Here is a 13054-nt window from a genome sequence, read left to right as displayed (position 1 = left end):
ATTTAACACAATTTTATTTCAAACTCTAGAATCTATACACAGTTTTTCACAGTAATAAAACATTGATAGGGAGAATCCGCTAATTACCCATGTGAAAGTCTTATTAAATTTTTTGGTTAAAAAAATCTTTAATATCTGCAAATATAAGAAAAATATTATTAAAATTTTTTTTATACATATTATGAATTTCACTTAAAATACTTTATATACACCAAACTATATATTAATTAGGGACGGACCTACATTTAATAAAGAGGAAACATTTGCCTCTATGTCTCTGTTGAGCCTAATGTATCCAAGCAAAATAAGTTAAGATCAGTAGTTAAAGAAGTGAGAAAGCAAATATGTTTGGCAGGACCTTTAATTATGGTGAATCTTCTTAATTTTGCCATTGAGCTTATTTCCATAATGTTTGTGGGTCATGTCAGCGAGTTGGCTCTCTTCGGCGTTTCCATGGCCACCTCCTTTTCTTTTGTCACTGGCATTGGTTTAATGGTCAATTCTTTTTATATTTCTTAACACTCTTTTTACGGTTTCACTAATCAGATTTTTCTCTTTTTTTTCCTTTATAATTTGAATTTATTAAAAAATATCAAATAAATATAATCCGAACTGAGCTATCCCTATATTTTATTCGGTGTTAGTTATGAAAATATTTCAACACCAATTTGATTACCCCCCTCCATGGCATGAAAACTAGAAGCGATTACTAATTCATTGCTAACTGTTTCTATTGAATCGACTAACCTTGTGTTCAACTCCTTGTTGGTTTCATATAATGATGGGAATGGCAAGTGCTTTGGATACCTTTTGTGGCCAATCATATGGAGCAGAACATCATGGCATGTTAGGTATACACATTCAGAAAGCCATGCTTAATAAAATTTCTTAATGGTCACGTTAAAATATTTTAATTTTAATACAAAAATTTTTTAATTTTGTTATTGAAATTTTTTAAGATTCTGAATTTGATGACTGTTTTTATACTTAATAGTTGAATTTTTAATTAATAAAATTTAATTAATTCTTTCTTAAAATAATTAAATTGTCATTTATTTCATTTTGGTTTGTTTATTTCTTTGAAAAAAATTACATAAAATTAAAATTGCTGAAACTGAAAATTAATGTATTATGTTTAAATATATGCTAACGCTCTTTTTAATTAGTGTTTTTTTTGTTGTAATTATCAGTATAAAAATAATTGAAATCAAATTAGTAAAAGAAAATTTGCCAATAATAGTAATGCTTTATTTTTTTATTTATCTTTTTTTTAATTTTATTTATCACAACTCTTTCACTTTATTAGTATTCTTAAAAACTAATTTTCTTTTTTATTATGCAATTTCAATTTAAATATTGTGATTTCATTTCAATATTATATTTAAAATAGACTATTATTGATATTTATACTTTTATAGGCACTAAAACAAATAAAACTCTCAAACTTTAAATTCCGCACAAAAAATACAACAAAATACTAAATAAAAATATTTCTACAAATATAATTGAGTCAAAAGAATAAAAATTTTTAAATATTATAAAATTCAATAATTATAGAAAATTTTTTTATTTAACAATAATAAAAAAATCCAAAAGAAATTCAAATTTTAAAACACAATATGTATATATAATTTTAATTTAATTCGAGTCTCAATCCTATCTTTGATAAAAAAAAAGTAGATTTTGAAAAAAAAAAATTTTTAAACAGGGAATTAACCTAATGTCATCCTTAGCCACCATTTTTTATGCTTCTATAAAACTCAACTAAATATAAACCTAATCTATTGTGTTACAACAGACTCTTCATAAGTTTTATCATCTGAGAGTAACTTGTTCTTCTTTATAAACTTCTTCATTCCACAACTTATGTAAGAATATATAAATTAGTCCATGGAGGGAGAATACAAGAATAATACCGGTGTCTCTGTTGAACCTAGTGTATCCAAGCAAAATAAGTTAAGATCAGTGGTTAAAGAAGTGAGAAAGCAAATATGTCTGGCAGGACCTTTAATTATGGTGAATCTTCTTAATTTCGCCATTGAGCTTATTTCCATAATGTTTGTGGGTTATGTCAGCGAGTTGGCTCTCTCTGCCGTTTCCATGGCCACCTCCTTTTCTTCTGTCACTGGCATTGGTTTAGTGGTCAGTTCCTTTTATATCTTTTAACACTCTTTTTACGGTTTCACTAATCAGATTTTTCTCCTCTTCTTTTTCTTTGTAATTTGAATTTATTAAAAAATATCAAATAAATATAATCCGAACCGAACCATCCCAATATTTTGTTCGGTGTTAGTTAAGAAAATATTTCAACACCAAACCCAATTACTCCCCTAGAACCGATTACTAATTATTGTCAACTGTTTCTATTGAATCGACTAACCTTGTGTTTAACTCCTTGTTGGTTTCATACAATGACAGATGGGAATGGCAAGTGCCTTGGATACCTTTTGTGGCCAATCATATGGAACAGGATAGCATAACATGTTAGGTGTACATATTTAAAAAGGCATGCTTAATAAAATTTCTTAATAGTGACGTTAAAATATTTTAATTTTAATACAAAAATTTCTTAATTTTGCTTTTGAAATTTTTTAAGATTCTGAATTTGATGACCGTTTTTATACTTAATAGTTAAATTTTTAATTAATAAAATTTAATTAATGCTTTCTTAAAATAATTGAATTGTCATTTATTTTATTTTGTTTTGTTTATTTTTTTGAAAGATATTACATAAAATTAAAATTGCTGGGACTAAAAATTAATGCATTATGTTTAAATATATGTTAACGTGCTTCTTAATTCGTTTTTTTTTTTGGTAATTATTAGTATAAAAATAATTGAAATCAAATTAGTAAGAGAAAATTTGTCAATAATAATAATAATGCTTTACTTTCTCTATTTATCTTTTTTTTTTAATTTTATTTGTCACAACTCTTTCACTTTATTAGTATTCTTAAAAACTAATTTTCTTTTTTATTATGCAATTTCAATCTAAATATTGTGATTTCATTTCAATATTATATTTAAAATAGACTATTATTGATATTTATACTTTTTATACTTTCATAGGCACTAAAACACATAAAATTCTTGAACTTTAAATTCCACACAAAAAATTCAACAAAATACTAAATAAAAATATTTCTACAAATATAATTGGGTCAAAGGAATAAAATTTTTTAAATATTATAAAATTCACTAATTACAGAAAATTTTTTATTTAACAATAATAAAAAAAATCAAATGAAATTCAAATTTTAAAACACCATATGTATATATAATTTTAATTTAATTCGAGTCTCAATCCTATCTTTGATAAAAAAAAAAAGAGAGAGAGTAGATTTTGAAAAAAAATTATTTCAAACAGGGGATTAATCTAATGTTATCCTTAGCCACCATTTTTTATGCCTCCATAAAACTCAACTAAATATAAATCTAATCTACTGTGTTACAACACACTCTTCATAAGTTCTATCATCTGAGACTAACTTGTTCTTTCTTATAAACTTCTTCATTCAACAACTTATGTAAGAATATATAAATTAGTCCATGAAGAGAGAATACAAGAATAATATCGGTATCTTTGTTGAGCCTAATGTATCCAAACAAAATAAGTTAAGATCAGTGGTTAAAGAAGTGAGAAAGCAAATATGTCTGGTAGGATTTATGGTGAATCTTCTTAATTTTGCCATTGAGCTTATTTCCATAATGTTTGTGGGTCATGTCAGCGAGTTGGCTCTCTCCGACGTTTTCATGGCCACCTTTTTTTCTTCTATCACTGGCATTGATTTAGTAGTCAGTTCCTTTTATATCTCTTAACATTCTTTTTATGGTTTCACTAATCGGATTTTTCTCCACTTCTTTTCCTTTATAATTTGAATTTATTAAAAAATATCAAATAAATATAATCCGAACTGAACCATCCCAATATTTTGTTCGGTGTTAGTTATGAAAATATTTCAACACCAAACCCGATTACTCCCCTCCATGGCAAGGAAACTAGAAGCGATTACTAATTCATTGCCAACTGTTTCTATTGAATTGACTAACATTGTGTTCAACTCTTTGTTGGTTTCATATAATGACAGATGGGAATGGCAAGTGGCTTGGATACTTTTTATGGCCAATCGTATGGAGCAGGACAGCATGGCATGTTAGGCGTACACGTTCAGAAAGTCATGCTTAATAAAATTTCTTAATTTTGCTATTGAAATTTTTTATGATTCTGAATTTAATAACCATTTTTATACTTAATAGTTAAATTTTTAATTAATAAAATTTAATTAATGCTTTCTTAAAATAATTGAATTGTCAATTATTTCATTTTGGGTTGTTTATTTCTTTGAAAAAAAATTACATAAAATAAAAATTGCTGAGACTGAAAATTAATGTATCATGTTTAAGTATATGCTAATGTACTTCTTAATTCGTTTTTTTGGTAATTATCAGTGTAAAAACAATTGAAATCTAATTAGTAAGAGAAAATTTGTCAATAATGGTAATACTTTATTCTTTTTATTTATTTTTTTTAAGTTTATTTGTCACAACTCTTTCACTTTATTTGTATTCTTAAAAACTAATTTTCTTTTTTATTATGCAATTTCAATCTAAAAATTGTGATTTCATTTCAATATTATATTTAAAACAGACTATTATTGATATTTATACTTTTATGGGCACTAAAACACATAAAACCCTCGAACTTTAAATTCCATACAAAAAATTCAACAAAATACTAAATAAAAATATTTCTACAAATATAATTGGGTCAAAAGAATAAATTTTTTAAATATTATAAAATTCAATAATTACAGAAACTTTTTTATTTAACAATAATAAAAAAACATCCAAATGAAATTGAAATTTTAAAACACAATATGTATATATAATTTTAATTTAATTCGAGTCTCAATCCTATCTTTGATAAAAAAAAAAAAGAGTAGATTTTGAAAAAAATTATTTTAAATAGGGAATTAACCTAATGTCATCCTTAGCCACTATTTTTTATGCCTCCATAAAACTCAACTAAATATAAACCTAATTTATTGTGTTACAACACACTCTTCATAAGTTCTATCATCTGAGACTAACTTGTTCTTCCTTATAAATTTCTTAATTTCACAACTTATGCAAAAATATATAAATTATTCCATGGAGGGAGAATACAAGAATAATACCCATTTCTCTATTGAGCCTAATGTATCCAAGCAAAATAAATTAAGATCTGTCGTTAAAGAAGTGAGAAAGCAAATATGTCTGGCAGAACCTTTAATCATGGTGAATCTTCTTAATTTCGCCATTGAGCTTATTTCCATAATGTTTGTGGGTCATGTCAACGAGTTAGTTCTCTCTGAAGTTTTCATGGCCAACTCCTTTTCTTCTGTCATTGGCATTAGTTTAGTGGCCAGTTCCTTTTATATCTCTTAACACTCTTTTTACGGTTTCACTAATCGAATTTTTCTCCTCTTCTTTTCCTTTATAATTTGAATTTATTAAAAAATATCAAATAAATATAATTCAAACTGAACCATCCCAATAATTTGTTTGGTGATGGTCATGAAAATATTTCAACACCAAACCCGATTACTCCCCTCCATGACATGGAAACTACAAGCGATTACTAATTCATTGCCAACTGTTTCTATTGAATCGACTAATCTTGTGTTCAACTTCTTGTTGGTTTCATATAATGATAGATGAGAATGGCAGGTGTCTTGGATACCTTTTATGACCAATCATATGGAGTAGGACAGTATGGCATGCTTAATAAAATTTCTTAATGGTGACGCTAAAATATTTTAATTTTAATACAAAAATTTTTTAATTTTGCTATTGAAATTTTTTAAGATTCTGAATTTGATGAGCATTTTTATACTTAATAGTTGAATTTTTAATTAATAAAATTTAATTAATACTTTCTTAAAATAATTGAATTGTCATTTATTTTATTTTGTTTTGTTTATTTCTTTTAAAAAAAATTACATAAAATTAAAATTGCTGTGACTGAAAATTAATGTATTATGTTTAAATATATGCTAACGTGCTTCTTAATTCGTTTTTTTTGTAATTATCAGTGTAAAAATAATTGAAATCAAATTAGTAAGAAAAAATTTACCAATAATAGTAATACTTTATTTGTTTTCTATTTATCTTTTTTTTTTAATTTTATTTGTCACAACTCTTTCACTTTATTAGTATTCTTAAAAACTAATTTTCTTTTTTATTATGCAATTTCAATCTAAATATTGTGATTACATTTTAATATTATATTTAAAATAGACTATTATTGATATTTATACTTTTATAGACACTAAAACACATAAAACTCTCGAACTTTAAATTCTGCACAAAAAATTCAACAAAATACTAAATAAAAATATTTCTACAAATATAATTGGGTCAAAAGAATAAAATTTTTTAAATATTATAAAATTCAATAATTACAGAAACCTTTTTATTTAACAATAATAAAAAAAATCCAAATGAAATTCAAATTTTAAAACACAATATGTATATATAATTTTAATTTAATTCGAGTCTCAATCCTATCTTTTGATAAAAAAAAGAGAAGAAGAAGATAGTAGATTTTGAAAAAAATTTATTTCAAACAGGGGATTAACCTAATGTCATCCTTAGCTACTATTTTTTATGCCTCCATAAAACTCAACTAAATATAAACTTAATCTCTTGTGTTACAACACACTCTTCATAAGCTCTATCATCTGAGACTAACTTGTTCTTCTTTATAAATTTCTTAATTCCACAATCTATGTAAGAATATATAAATTAGTCCATGGTGGGAGAATACAAGACTAATACCCGTGTCTCTCTTGAGCCTAATGTATCCAAGAAAAATAAGTTAAGATCAGTGGTTAAAGAAGTGAGAAAGCAAATATGTCTGGCAGTACCTTTAATTATGGTGAATCTTCTTAATTTCGCCATTGAGCTGTTTGTGGATCATGTCAGTGAGTTGGCTCTCTCCGGCATTTCCATGGCCACCTCCTTTTCTTCTGTCACTGGCATTAGTTTAGTAGTCAGTTCCTTTTATATCTGTTAACACTCTTTTTACGGTTTCACTAATCAGATTTTTCTCCTCTTCTTTTTCTTTATATTTTGAATTTATTAAAAAATATCAAATAAATGTAATCCGAATTGAACCATCTTAATATTTTGTTCGGTGTTAGTTATGAAAATATTTCAACACCAAATCCGATTACTCTCTTCCATGGCATAGAAACTAGAAGCGATTACTAATTCATTGCCAACTGTTTCTATTGAATCGACTAACCTTGTGTTCAACTCTTTGTTGGACGGGCTGCAGGGTGTTGTTTCAGGAATTGTCAGACGATGCAGTTGGCAAAAAATGAGTACTTTTATTAACTTAGGATCATATTATGTAGTTAGAGTTTCGTTAGCTATTGTGTTAATTTTCGCCTTACATCTGTTAGCTATTGTGTTAGCACATCTGTTAGCTATTGTGTTAGCTTTCGCCTTACATCTTGAAGTAAAGGTATGTAAATACCAAATTGAAATCTATTGTTTTTATTTGTGAACGGTCTTAATTATTTTAGATTGAGATATGTCCTATACACAAAAAGGTAAATTAATTATATTATATAGTGTATTTTAATAAGTATTATATTATTTAAAAATTAATTAAATAATATATAAATTAATGTTAAATTTAAATTATTTTATATTAAAAATATTTTATAGAATATTTATTTAATAATTTGTATATAATTTTTTATAATTATTCAATTAAAATATAATATAAATTAAAATATAATTTATTATTTAAAAAATTTGAATATCTATTTTTAAAAAAAAACAGACTTTTTATATTAGAATTATGCAAAATTATATCTTCATTTGTTGCTTCTATTTTTATATTTATTTTAGTTGTCATAGTTTGTCTTTTCATATGGTGTTTTTTGAGTTGTAAACAATTAAAAAATATTTTAAAAATAAATGAGAATAAAAATACCAAAAGTATAAATTAGTTTTATAATTATGATAGATTTGAATATATAACACCCTAACTATCAAAAGTCACACTTCCGGCTGCGCCACTCTGATAGCTTGGGTATTACAACGACTCTTGAAATATTTAGTACTATATGAGCCTGTTTAAAATTTTCCCGAATATTCGAAACATACATCCATAGGTTACAATACTTACAAATAATTCATATACATACATATATATACACATCATATCAATATAAAAACTTCACACATCAAAACTCTTATCCCTCTTGCAAAATGCGCTAGAAATAAAGGCGAGGGAAAAAATAAATAAAAACTAAGATCATACAAAATAATGTCGAATAAACAGAAAACGAATATAACTCTTCTGAAGCTTCGTCGTCCATATCCTGAAAAGGGAAAAACCTGTAGGGGGTGAGAACCTAACCACACGGTCTCACCACGGAGTTTTAAAGTTGTCATAAAAAGATATTTAATAAGAAAACTGTTTTCAAATTCGGTGATTATCATGCCTTATGAATCTTTTAAAAACCAATAAGTAAACGTTCAAAACCTTTTCAAAGAAACAAAGTTTAATCTTTCAGAAATCTGAAACCTTTCCTTAAAAGAAAATCTCAATCAGAAACCAACCACACAATCAACAACACAATCATTAATTCAGCACCAAAATTCATTCTCAAATGTAGCACATCAGGACAAACACAGGCAAGACAGACAAGGAAAGCACAAGTAGGTAGCAGTTACAACAAATAGTTCAAGTAGCAGTTAAGAACAGTTTAGCAATTAGACAAACCCAAACAAGTTCAAACCCAAACAGAGCATACAAATGCATATGATGCATGCCTGTCCTATGGCTGATGAGGCTCTTCTGTCGGTTATCCAGCCAACCCAACAAGTCTGAATTGTCCTTAGACTGTCCCCCGTCGCGCATCCCCATGAGTCTATGCATAGATTTTACATTCATACATCATTCAAATCACTCACTAGGGGCTATCCATACCCGGGAATTTATACGTGTCCGGTCACCCTTACGACGTAGGGTCAACAGAGTATCGAGATCCAACCTGGAACACGTGATGGCAAGCCACGGTTCTTTACCCAGAGAACTCGTATCTCAGATAAACGTGCGGAAGCCACATATGTTTATTCATAATCATTCGTCCATCATCATTTCCGCATTTCATTAACATTTCATACCAAACCAATCATCATTCAAGCCATAAGTCACTTTTTATTTCTCAAATCTCTTCAAACTCATAATTCAACTTTCCTCAAAATCAATTTCCTTTTCAAGTCTTAGTCGCTTAATATAACATTTTACAAAACTTCCAAGAGACTTTCAATCATAACCGTAAAACGGAACTTTCTTTGAGAAGACACAAGACTTTAGGGAAGAATAACCTGCCTCACTTCTCAAACTCTTTAGAAATCCTCGGAATCATAATTACTCAAACTAAAATCATTTAAAATGGAGACTCAAAACCAAAACCAATGCATATAGGCCAAAAGTTCCGAACCAGTTTCAAAACCAACATTATTTAAGTCCAAAAAACCCAATTTCTTTTCATTCTTAAATCAGAAACTTTCCCAAAGGCTCGGATTTGTTTAGTTAAAATTTAAAGAATACTTCAAAAGTAATACGAAATTAAGTAATCAGAGCTCAATTTCCTTTAAAATCTGCTAAAACTCCTCCAAAGGTATTTCTTTGACCAAACCTCAAAACATAAGTCCCCTCATGTTTAACTCAAACTTAAAACATAAGCATTCCTTAAAAGATTAAACTTGAATCTCCTGTTTCTTAATAAATCAAGAACCAAACAACAGAACCTCTCAAATCCAGTCCTTTTCTAAATCATATCTTAAAACAAAATCTTAAATTTCATAAAATTTCGACAACATCTCCCCTAAAACTTGGACTTTGCCACCCGTTTCGGGTCCCAACCAAACCAGTATACAACCCCTTCCACGGGTTCAAAACCAAATCAGTTTAAAATCAGACTAATTTCGAAAATTCATATCCTTCTCATAATTCAAGAAATCAAATCCAAACTCAATCCATTTTCAATGAACCAAACTCGTTTTCCAAAATTGTAATGGAATATTTCAGCAACCAACCATGTAACCAAATCAAACAACAATCCAATATAACCACAAATACGTTCATCACAAAACAGCTCAGCAATATATAAGGCTTATATAACAACAAAAGCACATTTATCACATTAATATCCATTTATAACAACTCCAAATCATAAAACTAAGTTCTTTGAAAAAGCCCCTACCTCGACACGTTCAAACCACAATCCAAATGCCTAAAGAAATTCCTTTCCTCTCGACCCGAAATCAATGCAACTGAAACCTCAGCTCTGCTCGCTTCCTCAAAAGCAGAACAGCCTCAAACGTGACATGCGGCCCGGTTTCTAATTCCTAAAACATCAATATCGTGGAAACCTCAAAACACATATCAAAAAACCAAAGGCGAGGATCCCGGGGTAGAGACACTTACTGGAATAAAAGAACGACACGCCAACCACCCCAAACTTAACCGGCAGCAGCTCCGACAGCGGCCAGGGGCTTCAGTGGCTCAGCAACAACCTTAATTTTTGACATGCAAACCCATAAAGTTAACCCTACAACATCTATACATCAGAATCCTTAACCACAGGTAGCTAGAATAATTACAGAAGGAGCTTCAAGGCGCGGCAACTCACCGGAAAAAGAAGAATGACAGAAGTGGAGCAGCGGCTCCGATGGCGACCTCCGGCAGCGGCGATGGAGACAGCCTCACGGACGGCGGCGTGGTTTGGCGGTGGGCGGACCGGCGGCGACAGATTCGACGCGCGTCTCCTCTCTCCGTGGCTGAGCACCCTCGCGATTCTGTTTCCTCCCTCGCACATCCTTCTCTTGTGACAGAACAGTGGCGGTGACGGCATGGAGCACGGCACGGCGGTGGTGACAGAACCGGCCTTTCCTCTTTCGCGCATCTCTTCTTCGCGACGGGTTGACGGCGGCGCGAGCTTCTCCTTCTCTTCGCGGTTCTAGAGGCGGCCCGTGGACGAACCGGCAACCCGCGGCCTCCTCCTTCGCCGGCGCTCTCCCTCTCTCTCTTGGATCCACCCTCTTCTCTCGCAACCCTCACTCCATTTTCTTTCTTTTTCCTTCTTTCTGTTCTTTACTGTGTGTGTGGGTGAGTTGTGTGTGTGCACCGTGGGTGTGGGGTGAGTGGGGTGAGTGGGGTGAGGTTAGTGTATTGTTAGGGTTTGAGGTGGTGTGGGGTAGATTAGGAAATTTAAATAAAAATAGGGATAATAATGTAATTTTATAAAATAAATAAAAATAGAATAATAATTGAAAATCAAATTAAATATAGAGTATTTATCTCAAAAATACCTTTTAAATATAATTTTTAAATTATTTTCATTCAAATACTAAATTAACAAAAATTGGAGATAAGTAATTTAATTCTTCTTTATTTATAAAGTAAGGTTAGAAATCTAAATATTTAAAAGTAAGATATATAAAATATTTACTATTTATTTATTTTATTTTATAAGAATTCTAAATAATAAATAAGAATTTACTCAATTGATGTATAAAAATCTCTAAAAATATGATTTTAAATAAATATAATAGACCATAAATATTTAATTAATAATTTTTTAAAATTAGGAGTCTTACAGAATATACCTATTAAAAAGATGTGTCAAATTTAAATTTATTTGGGTTTAAAAAAATGAACGAGAATAAAAATATTTAAAATATAAATATAAAATTATAAATTAATTTTATAATCATAATATATTTAAATGTATTTAGTAAGAAAATACGACAAATTTAAATTTATTTGAAGAAATTTTTACTAATTAGTACGAGAGATTAAGAAAGAAAGAGTAGCATAGTCTTATAGTATGCATAAAAAAATTAAATAATATAGTAGTAAAACTATTAATATGTTTAAGTTGTCAAATTTTAATATTTGTAACTAAAATTTTTTATAAGTATTATTATAATACTTTTAATATATATTTATTGTATTTTATTAATATTTTATGCTTTAATTAAATAATTATAGTTAAGATTTTTTTAATTTTTTCTTAAAAGATAATTAGTTAATTTTTAGGTAAGTAAAATTACTAATATAAAATTATTAAAAAAATATAATTTAAATATAATATAAAAAAATTTAAATATTAATTTTTATATAATAAGAATAAATATTCTGCAGGAACTTTGGCTTGGAATTATATGTGTCCTTGTCGTTCAAGTACTTGGTCTGATAATCATAACTGTACGGATTGATTGGAAGAAAGAGGTGTCTACTCTTTTGTCTTTTTAGTTTTTCTTTCAAATTTTAGTTTTGCGTATTAATTACTGAAATGGTTAAATTTATTTCTTTTTGTAGGCAAGGATAACTAGCGAAAGAGTTAATAATTTAGGACAGACAAATATTGAAAGATTTAATAATTCATTTATCTAAAAGTTTGAGTTTATAGTATGTTACTTGTTTTTTTAGTTTTTTCATGTAATCAATTTTGTGTAAGTGATAATTTTGAACATACATTTATTTATTTATTTATATAAAAATTGAGTTTATAGCATATTATTTTTTTTATTTATATAAGGCGAGATTCAAATTCTCGACATTTGTTTAAGTAAATTAGTGATCTAACTACTAGATTAATACAACTTGATTGCAATATAAAAATAATAAAATTCACATAAAATTTTTTTTTATCATGTTAGTCAATTAAATTTAATATCTATTATTACTCAATTAAATTAAAAAATAACGGTTATATATAATTAACTTTTACATAAAATTATAATAATAACAATTTTTTAGTTACAAATACTCAAAATATATATTATTAGACCTACTTAATCATATTATTAATTTTTTTAAGAAAAGAGGGTTAATATGAATACCCCAAACAGAACAAACAAAACAAGACTAATCAGCTCTTCTTAGGTTTGGTTTGATAAAATTTTTTGAAAAGGTGGTTGTGTTTTTTAAAAACTCAAGTTTTTCATTTTATATTTGGTAAATAAAAAAGATCATATGCTT

General features: G+C 27.9%; 1 long non-coding RNA gene and 1 pseudogene across 2 annotated transcripts; one reads left to right on the top strand and one right to left on the bottom strand.

Moving 5' to 3' along the window:
- LOC112740657 (protein DETOXIFICATION 16-like) overlaps positions 1–12687 on the top strand; it is a 31125-nt pseudogene extending 18438 nt beyond the window's left edge.
- On the bottom strand, positions 8110–11251 carry LOC112740985 (uncharacterized). 2 transcript variants are annotated; one of them, XR_003171348.3, is made up of 4 exons: positions 10701–11251; positions 10496–10584; positions 10272–10416; positions 8110–8378 (listed from the first exon to the last, which is right to left on the bottom strand). It is a non-coding gene; the product is annotated as an uncharacterized lncRNA (long non-coding RNA). The 2 variants fall into 2 exon arrangements; XR_003171347.3 differs by having other exon boundaries at positions 10496–10619; positions 10701–11235.
- Positions 12688–13054: the final 367 nt, after the last annotated feature.

The sequence above is a fragment of the Arachis hypogaea genome, chromosome 14, assembly GCF_003086295.3.
Source record: "Arachis hypogaea cultivar Tifrunner chromosome 14, arahy.Tifrunner.gnm2.J5K5, whole genome shotgun sequence".
Lineage (NCBI taxonomy): Eukaryota > Viridiplantae > Streptophyta > Magnoliopsida > Fabales > Fabaceae > Arachis > Arachis hypogaea.
This window is presented reverse-complemented; position numbering and strand designations above follow the sequence as displayed.